This window comes from Urocitellus parryii, chromosome 3 (assembly GCF_045843805.1).
Source record: "Urocitellus parryii isolate mUroPar1 chromosome 3, mUroPar1.hap1, whole genome shotgun sequence".
Classification (NCBI taxonomy): Eukaryota; Metazoa; Chordata; class Mammalia; order Rodentia; family Sciuridae; genus Urocitellus; species Urocitellus parryii.
The window spans coordinates 30,609,890-30,618,180 of NC_135533.1; positions in this window are offsets into that span (position 1 = coordinate 30,609,890).

Sequence of the window (8,291 nt, forward strand, 5' to 3'; positions counted from 1 at the left end):
TTCTCCTTCTCTGTCCTCAACTCTTGTCCTTTAAGACACTTTTAGTGGCTTGCACATGAGCATGTAAGTGTATCCGATTCATCGAGGCTACCCTTGGATTTAAATGAAAAATGAGTTGTTTTTATTTCCTTGGGGACTTAATTTGACTCAAAAGATGAGCGTTACACACGGGGGTCCTTTATCTTTATGAGAGACTCAGAGAGAGACAGAGAAAGGCCATTCCAAGACCTACATTTCAACCTCTCCTTCCTGATTGCTATTTAAAGCACTTATTCTGACTTGGGGAAAATGTAATATATAGTTCCTTAATGTGTTTAGTTAAGGATCTCATGAATCATGTGGATTTCTCCACAACCTAAGTGGTTATTATGCTGACCCAAGGGTGTGCCATTTTGTGGACACTTCATCTTTGTGTCCCTGTTTATTTGTAGCAAGCAAGCTCAGTTCTGTAAGACACTGATTAGAGGGACAATGGAAGTTGTTATCTACTGTAAGTTGCGTATAGCAAAAAGCTGCCAAGTGTTGTTCACATAATTGAAGATGCAGAGTCTTCAGACTTGATTGTGATTTTTGGTTCAGGGCTTCTAATTCTAGCTCAGGCTCTCAAAGGCTGCTCCTTATCCGGAATTTATTCCTTTTTAGAAACAGCACTTTAACCATGAATCTTGGGGACTGCAAACAAGTTGTTGCATTTAAAATCTCTCTCTCTCTCTCTCTCTCTCTCTCTCTCTCTCTCTCTCTCTCTCTCTTTTTTAACTACAATAATCATGTGTTTAGTCCTCCCAAAGCTGTTGAACTAAAGCTGCTTCCTTTACCTACCTCCAGCTTTCAACTTTGCAAGAGATTTTAGTAGGTGGAGAGAGCCAGTGGGGGATGGTACTGGTGGTAAGTTACTTGGTCCAACTCAGAGCTGAGCTGAGCGCTAGGGAGGGAGATGCTGTGCTTTCTCACCAGCTGTTATACATCAAGAAGAGACAGGATTTTCTAACCCTTTCCTGGCGTGTGAGCTCAGAACAAAAGCCAGACACTCGGTGTTCATAAAGATTTTCTTGTGAAAACACACACACAGCATAGCACTGTTAATTAATTTATATTTAAAGATGATCGCTGAAATGTGGCATTGTTTGTGTCTTTGTCTTGGATGATCACAAGTGAGAACACAGAGGCATCAAACAGTGTTGGCATCACTGACATCCAAATGGCACTGCTATCTGCTTCTCTCTCAGGGAAAGCCACTCTTTTCCATTGCAGGGTAAGGAAAGAAAACACCAATTCGAAAAATATAAAGGAAAGGCAATGTAGGGTTGGACTTTCCCTTGGTCAAAGCCTGGAAAGGAATTTAAATGTGCTTCCCTGAAGGGTTAAGTGTAGAGCGCCTCCCAGGAAATGACAAATGGTCCCACTGTAAAGTTCTGCTCACTCCCCTGCCCCCAGCCTCCAGACTTCCAGACATCAAATAGTTAGAAACAGTGTTTGGTTTGAAATAATTCCTGAGGTTTAGCTTGCCTCGCAAACCACATTCTTTTTACCCTCCTCCCCCAGTCCAGTTAAGGAAAAAAAAAAAAAGTGGCTTGGAATTCTGATGATAGATTTTCACCAAAGTGTCCACGTTGCTTGCTGAAGTTATAAAGAGAGAGGGAGGGAGAGACGGAGGGAGGGAGAAAAGAAAATCTCTGAAAGTTATGACTTTTGTATCAACTAAAATGCAGGTCTTCAATTAGAGATATTGTCTTCGTTTATGCTTCTTTACATCTTCAATTCTCACTGTAATTTTTATTTTGCAATTGTTCACTCTAACAACTTAATTCTATTTTAAACCTACCCCCATGAGGACATCTACTGTTTTGGAGAGCCAAAGTCTCTGGATATCCCAAAATTATTAAGAATAGTCTCTGAACTTTTTTGACTTTGTTCTTTTTAGTTATATGTGAGAGTAGAATATATTTTGGCAATTTATATATAGAGAGAGCATAATATTCTATTTAGGATCCCACTCTTGTGATTGTACATGATGTGGAATTACCCAGGTGGCGTATACAAATACAAGGCTAGGAAAGTTATATCTGATTAATTCTACTGTCGTTCCCATTCCCCTCCCCATCCCTTCCCTTCACTTCCCTTTGCCTAATCCAATGGATTTCTATTATTCTATGAACATTTTTTAACCTGCAGATGCCTGGGGCCCACCCTTAAAAATTCTCATTCAGTAAGTCTAGTTTGAGGCCTTAGAAAGTACAATTGGTTTCTCTGGTGTTTTTAATGCAGAGCTGGGTTTGGAAAAACACTTCTGCATAGTGTCCAACTACACTCATATGTGCACATGCACATGCACACACACACAAACTACTCCCTTTAATGACATCATCAGAGAGAACAATCATCATTAAGAGTTCTACTTGTAGACCTGGGAGTGTAGCTTGGTGGTAGAGCACTTGATTAGCATGCATGAGTACCTGGGTTCCATCCCACTACCATAAAAATAATAGTAATAAAAGGTTTTGCTTGTAATTCTACTGTAGAGGATATCCTATTTTTTTCTTTATCACTAAACTTCTTGGGAAAGTAGCCTGTCTGGCCTCACTATTCCTACTTCATGATCCCGGAGCTCACATATGCTGGGTACAATCTTGCTTGCTCCTATTGCTTCCTGGATCAGTAGTCAGTGACATCTTATTCCTAAGGTTCAGTAGTCTTTAGTCCCCTGCATCTTAAACATATTTTCAGCACTTAACATTTGACCATCTTCTTTTAAATCCTGACTCCTTAGAAACATGAAGATCTGTAATCCCCCAAGTCTCTTCCTATCTCCCTAATTTTTCTCTGAATCCTCATATTTATTCTGCTGCAAAAATCTCTCTTGAGGCTATGCTAGTTGTTTTTGTTCCATCTCCACAAATTCTCCTCTGTCTGGCTTATTCAAACCCACATCATTGAAAACCATCTCTGCAGGAGGCTTCCAGATCTACCTCTAACATCCTGACCTCTCTCCCAAACTCCATTCTTCTTCCCTTATTGCTTGTACGACTCCTTTACCTGGCCTTTCCACTATGCCTCCAATGTAACATGTTCTCTCAGGCCCTCTGCTCATCTGATGTTTTCTGATTCTATAAATGGAAGCATAACCCTCGGAGCTATGGAGGTTCAAAGCTCCAACATCATCTCTGACTGACTCCTGTTGCTGGCCTACAACCCACCCAAGCATCAATCTAGGCCTGTGAGTTCTTCCACCTAAGAGCTCAATCCCATTCTCCTCCTATCTATTCCTATGGCCATACTATAAATGAATTTCAAAAACAGAAGAGGTGTTTTTGAAAACTAGAGTATCAGAGAAAGATTTAAGATGTTCACTATGAAACTTTAACAATCCTTAAAGACAGGTAGGATTAAGATAAACCCAACAGAGGTAGGATTGAATCTGGGAGAAAGATCAAGAGGGCTAAAGGTCCAGATGGAGGAATAAGAAGAACATGTGTCAGTACAAAGAGAATCCATTTGACTAAAGTCAAGTGTATTAATTACTCTCCAAAGTTTGTTCCCCAATGAACCATATTCTCAGGTAGTCACACCATTATAATACCATCTTCTTGACTCTCCGTTGACATCATGACTTTTTTAAGTTGCAGAATATAATGGAAGTGATACTGCATAAATTACAAGGCTGAGACAGAAGAAGTCTTTTAGTTTCCTCTTTGCTTTCTCAGAACACTCTCTTTGGGAGCTAAATAAGAAATCTGATTGCTTTGCTAGACTATTGCCAGATGTAGACATTTCAGTCAACTATCCAGCTGGGACCAGCCTTCTGGTCATTTTTGTTGAACAACAGACATGTAAACAAGCTACCTTGGGCCCTTCACAGCAGACTGGCTGCCAGCTGAATCCTAAGTGACCTCAGTCAACACAAGATGGAACAGAATAATCACCCAGCTAAGCCCTACTTGAATTCCAGATCCATAAATTAAGAGAGATGAAAAAATTGTTGTTTTAAGCCATTTCATTTTGGGATAGTGTGTTAGGTAACAAGAAATAAACAAAATGCAAAGGCATATTTTTTTGAGTACTAGAAAATAAGATTAAGTATGTATGGTGGTTTTGAATTATGGAGAGTATTGAAAATGTCAAGGAGGGGCTGGGATTGTGGCTCATCGTAGAGCATTTGCCTAGCATATGTGAGGCACTGGATTTGATCTCAACCCCACATACCAATAAATAAATAAAGAAAAGAAAAAGAAAATGTCAAGAAAAGGGGCTTTTCCTGATGATATGGGATAATGAGGAGCCCTGAAAGATTTTGAGCAGTAGAATGATAGCTATAGCACTGTTTGACAGAAATACATTAAAAATCATAGATGAATGGTGAGAATTGGGCAGTGTGATTTAGAAGACCTAGAGTCTAAACTTGGCTGTATGTTACTGACAGTTATTAACCTCAGCAGGCTATCCCAAGGGATAGTCATTATGGCTAAATGGGTAATATAAGTGACAGTGCTTCGAACGCTCATTCTAAATGCTTCTAAATTCTTGTTAAATAAATGAAGGACAAACTAGAAGCATCAAAAGTGACTAGGAAGTCGTTAAACCAGTCTGGGTGTGTTGTGACACATTCTTCAATTAGGCTATTAATGTGGGCCCTTTGAAGTCTTATTTTCTACAACTTTCTACTATGCATTTTGTATACAAGCCATACTAACTATAGACAGTGGTTTCAACCTGCCATACTTTTTTTAAGTTTCAATGCTCTTGTTCATGCCATGCCCTCCACCCCTTCCTCCTTCTTTTCTTATCTACTGTTTGAGTCAGCTTTTTGCTGCCATGACTAAAAGACCTGTCAAGATCAATTTTAGGGAAGGAAAAATTTATTTGGGGGCTTACGGTTTCAGAGGTTTGAGTCCATAGAGAGCCAGCTCCATTCCTCAGGGCTCAAGGTGAGGCCAAACATCATGACAGAAGAGTGTAGCAGAGGGAAGTGGCTCACATGATGATCAGGAAGCAAAGAGAGACTCCACTAATCAGGTGCAAAATATATACCCCAAAGGCACGTCATACCTTCTCCAGCCACACCCTACCCAGCCTGCAGCCAACACCCAATTAATTCCATCAAGGAATTAATTCACAAACTGGCATAGGGTCTCATAACCCAATCATTTCTCCTCTAATCCTTCTTGTATTATACATGAGCTTTTGGGGGACACCTCAAATCCAAACCACAACATCTACCATGCCACTTCTATTCATCTTTGAAAACTCAGGATTTTTCCGTTTTCTCAATTCAATATGTTCATATCTCAGATTTCTAAAAAATTTCCATTATGTCCAGAACACTTATCACATTTTTCTGAGCCTTCTAGGGCTCTAATGTTCTTTTGGTCATCCACATGTGAGAGCTCAGAATTATGGCTGATTCTTCCAGAGTTTTTGTTTTTCAAATTTAGTCAATTATAAAGTGCTGATGTTTTTCCCCTTTATGATGTGTCTTGTTTCAAACTTTCTTTTGGTGCCTCTATTGATAAAAAGACAAAAATTGATTTAAAAAAATAAAGAAAGAAAAGAAAAAAGACAAAAGTTGATAAAAGGAAAACATAGTAAGACCCTAGTATGTACCAGGCAATTAAAGGTGCTCAGAGTATTATACTAGTGAAGGGAAATATAAGTAAACCAAAAAAAAAATATCATTTAATGTTATATGACATCATTGTGGTGTATAATATACAGCAGATGCACAATCCAAATTATGAACATAATGTAGCTGAGTCCCTCAAAAAAAGAAGAGGACTGAGTAATTTTTATCTATTTGTCATGAATGAATGTTTTGCTCTCCTCAAAATTCACATATTTAAGCCTTAAGCCTCAGTGTGATAGTATTTGGAGATGAGCCTTTGAGAGATAATTAGATGTGGATGAGATCATGAGAGTTGGGACCCCATGATGGGATTAGATTAGTGCCTGTATAAGAAGAACAGACGTTTAAGCACTAAAGCAAACTTGTTCTCTCTTATCTCTCCCCACCTCTGTCCCCGACCCGTGATGCCACATGAGGACAGAGAGAAGTCAGTCATCTGTGAGCCAGAGACCTTCACTAGAAACCAGATATTGCTCTTGGACTTCCCAGCCTCCCAAACTGTGAGAGGCAAATGCCTGTTGTTTAAGCCTCCCAGTGTGTGGTATTTTATTCTAGTAGCCCAAGCTAGGGCTCTAAGCTTATCATTCCCTAAGAGTTCTTCCTTGTGTCCCCTGGCTAGGTCAGAGGCTCTGCCATGTACTCCCATAGCACCCAATAGTCTTTCTAAATGACGATTCAGAGTGGTTTCAGTCAGATTTTCATCACTGTGACCAAAAGACCTGACAAGAAAAACACAGGGGAAGAAAAATTTATTTTGGCTCAAGGTTTCAGAAGTTCAGTCCATAGGGGGCCCGTTTCATAGCCCTGGGCCCAGAATGAGGCAGAATCATGGCGGAAGGGCATGGCAAAGGAAAGCAAAGAGACTGCAGTGCTCAACGGGGGCAAAATATAAACCCACAGACATGCCCTTAGTGACCTATCTCCTTCAGTCACTACCTAACTGCCTGCAGTTACCATCCAGTTAATTGAGATCAGTGAATTAATCCACTGATTAGTTCACACAACATAATTAATCATTAGACCTCTGAAAATTCTTCAATTGTCTCAAACATGAACTTTTGAGGGACATCTCATATCTAACAAGAGATTATTGTGAAGACTATTGGATGCTTGTCTTTTCTGCTAGACTAGGAGATCATGAGGGCAGAAACCTTTTGGCTTTAGATTCCCAATGACCATTTACAGTGCCTGAGACATAAGAAGTATAAAATCCATATTTAATAATGAACAAGAGAATAACTTGACTGCACGATGCTGCTATAATTTCCAATATTCATGTTTATTTCCTGAAATGCCAGCCCAGCACCCATCAAGACTTATCTGCCCTTGGAGAACTACCTTCACATTCTCAGGCAAAGTTAGATACCTCTCTCCTATTTTCCCACAGAAGGATCTCTGATACTAATCTCTTCATGTTGTTTATATCTTACATATCGCCATTAAATTCTGAGTAACATGAAGGGATTTATTATAAACATTCTTCTATCTTCAGTGTTTACAATTCAACATATTTTTTCTGAAAAAAAATGAATAAATGATTCATTATGAAGGATGTAGGGTAAGTAATATATCTTCCTTCCATTTTTGAAAGATGGAGCTATCCTAAACTTCATTTCCAGTTTTTTGTTGCCATATTTGAAAGATATTATACATACATAAGAAACAGTATTTTATTTTTTAAAAGAAGTTTTGAAAATAAGCATGTATATTTAAAATTTACCTTAGGAATATACCTTTTAAGTTAATTGTGAGATCATTCTGCCAGTTCCTTAGCTTTTCTTATAGTACATTTGTAGCCCGTTTTTTAAAAAGAAAAAAAAATGTAAAGTAGTGGATATTTCTTAATATTCTTTGAGAAATTATCTAAAATTTAAAGACCATGCTACATTAAGTTGTATCATGAGTTTTCATTATTCTTTTTTAAAGATTATTTTATTTTTCTCTTTGTACTTCTAATTATCCATTCTCTGACTTTAGTTTCTGCTCATATTTGGAAGATGAAGACTATAGAAGGAAAAGATTAAAGTTCCAAGAATTGGTGAACTCTTCTCTTTCAGGCCTCTGCCATTGACTGGTCACAAGACATTGATGGAACCACTTATGTCTCTAGAATAACTCCATTATGCCTCACATGAAGTGTGGCAATCAGGACTGTAAAAATAGAGCAAATGGTCTCTTAAATCCCTTCCATCTCTCTGCTCCTGCCATGGGCTTTCATTGTTGCTAAAGCTTTCTCCAGACAATTTCTTCAGCTTTAAGAACATTTTGTATTACTAAAGACAATTATAGATTGCTGATATCGATTTACCTCATTTTTACTAGTCTTTGTCCTAAGTCTGTGTGCATCATTTTAAAAAACTGTTTTCAGGCAAACTTTGCATAGCATAAAACATTTTATATTACAAATGTATCTACCATAATCATAAAATGTGAATTAACCATCTTAAAGTATAGTCAGCCATCTTCATGCATAAAATTCAGTGCCATTCAGTACAGTCACAGGGCTGTGCAACTGTAACACTACGTAATCCCAGAACATTCACAATGTCTTCACAGCAAACCTGGTGCCCACAGAGCAGTCATTCCCAACATCCTCTCCCTGCTGATTCCTAGCCACCACTAATATGTTTTGTCTCTCTAGGAATTGTCCTATTCTGGATATTTCATATAAGAA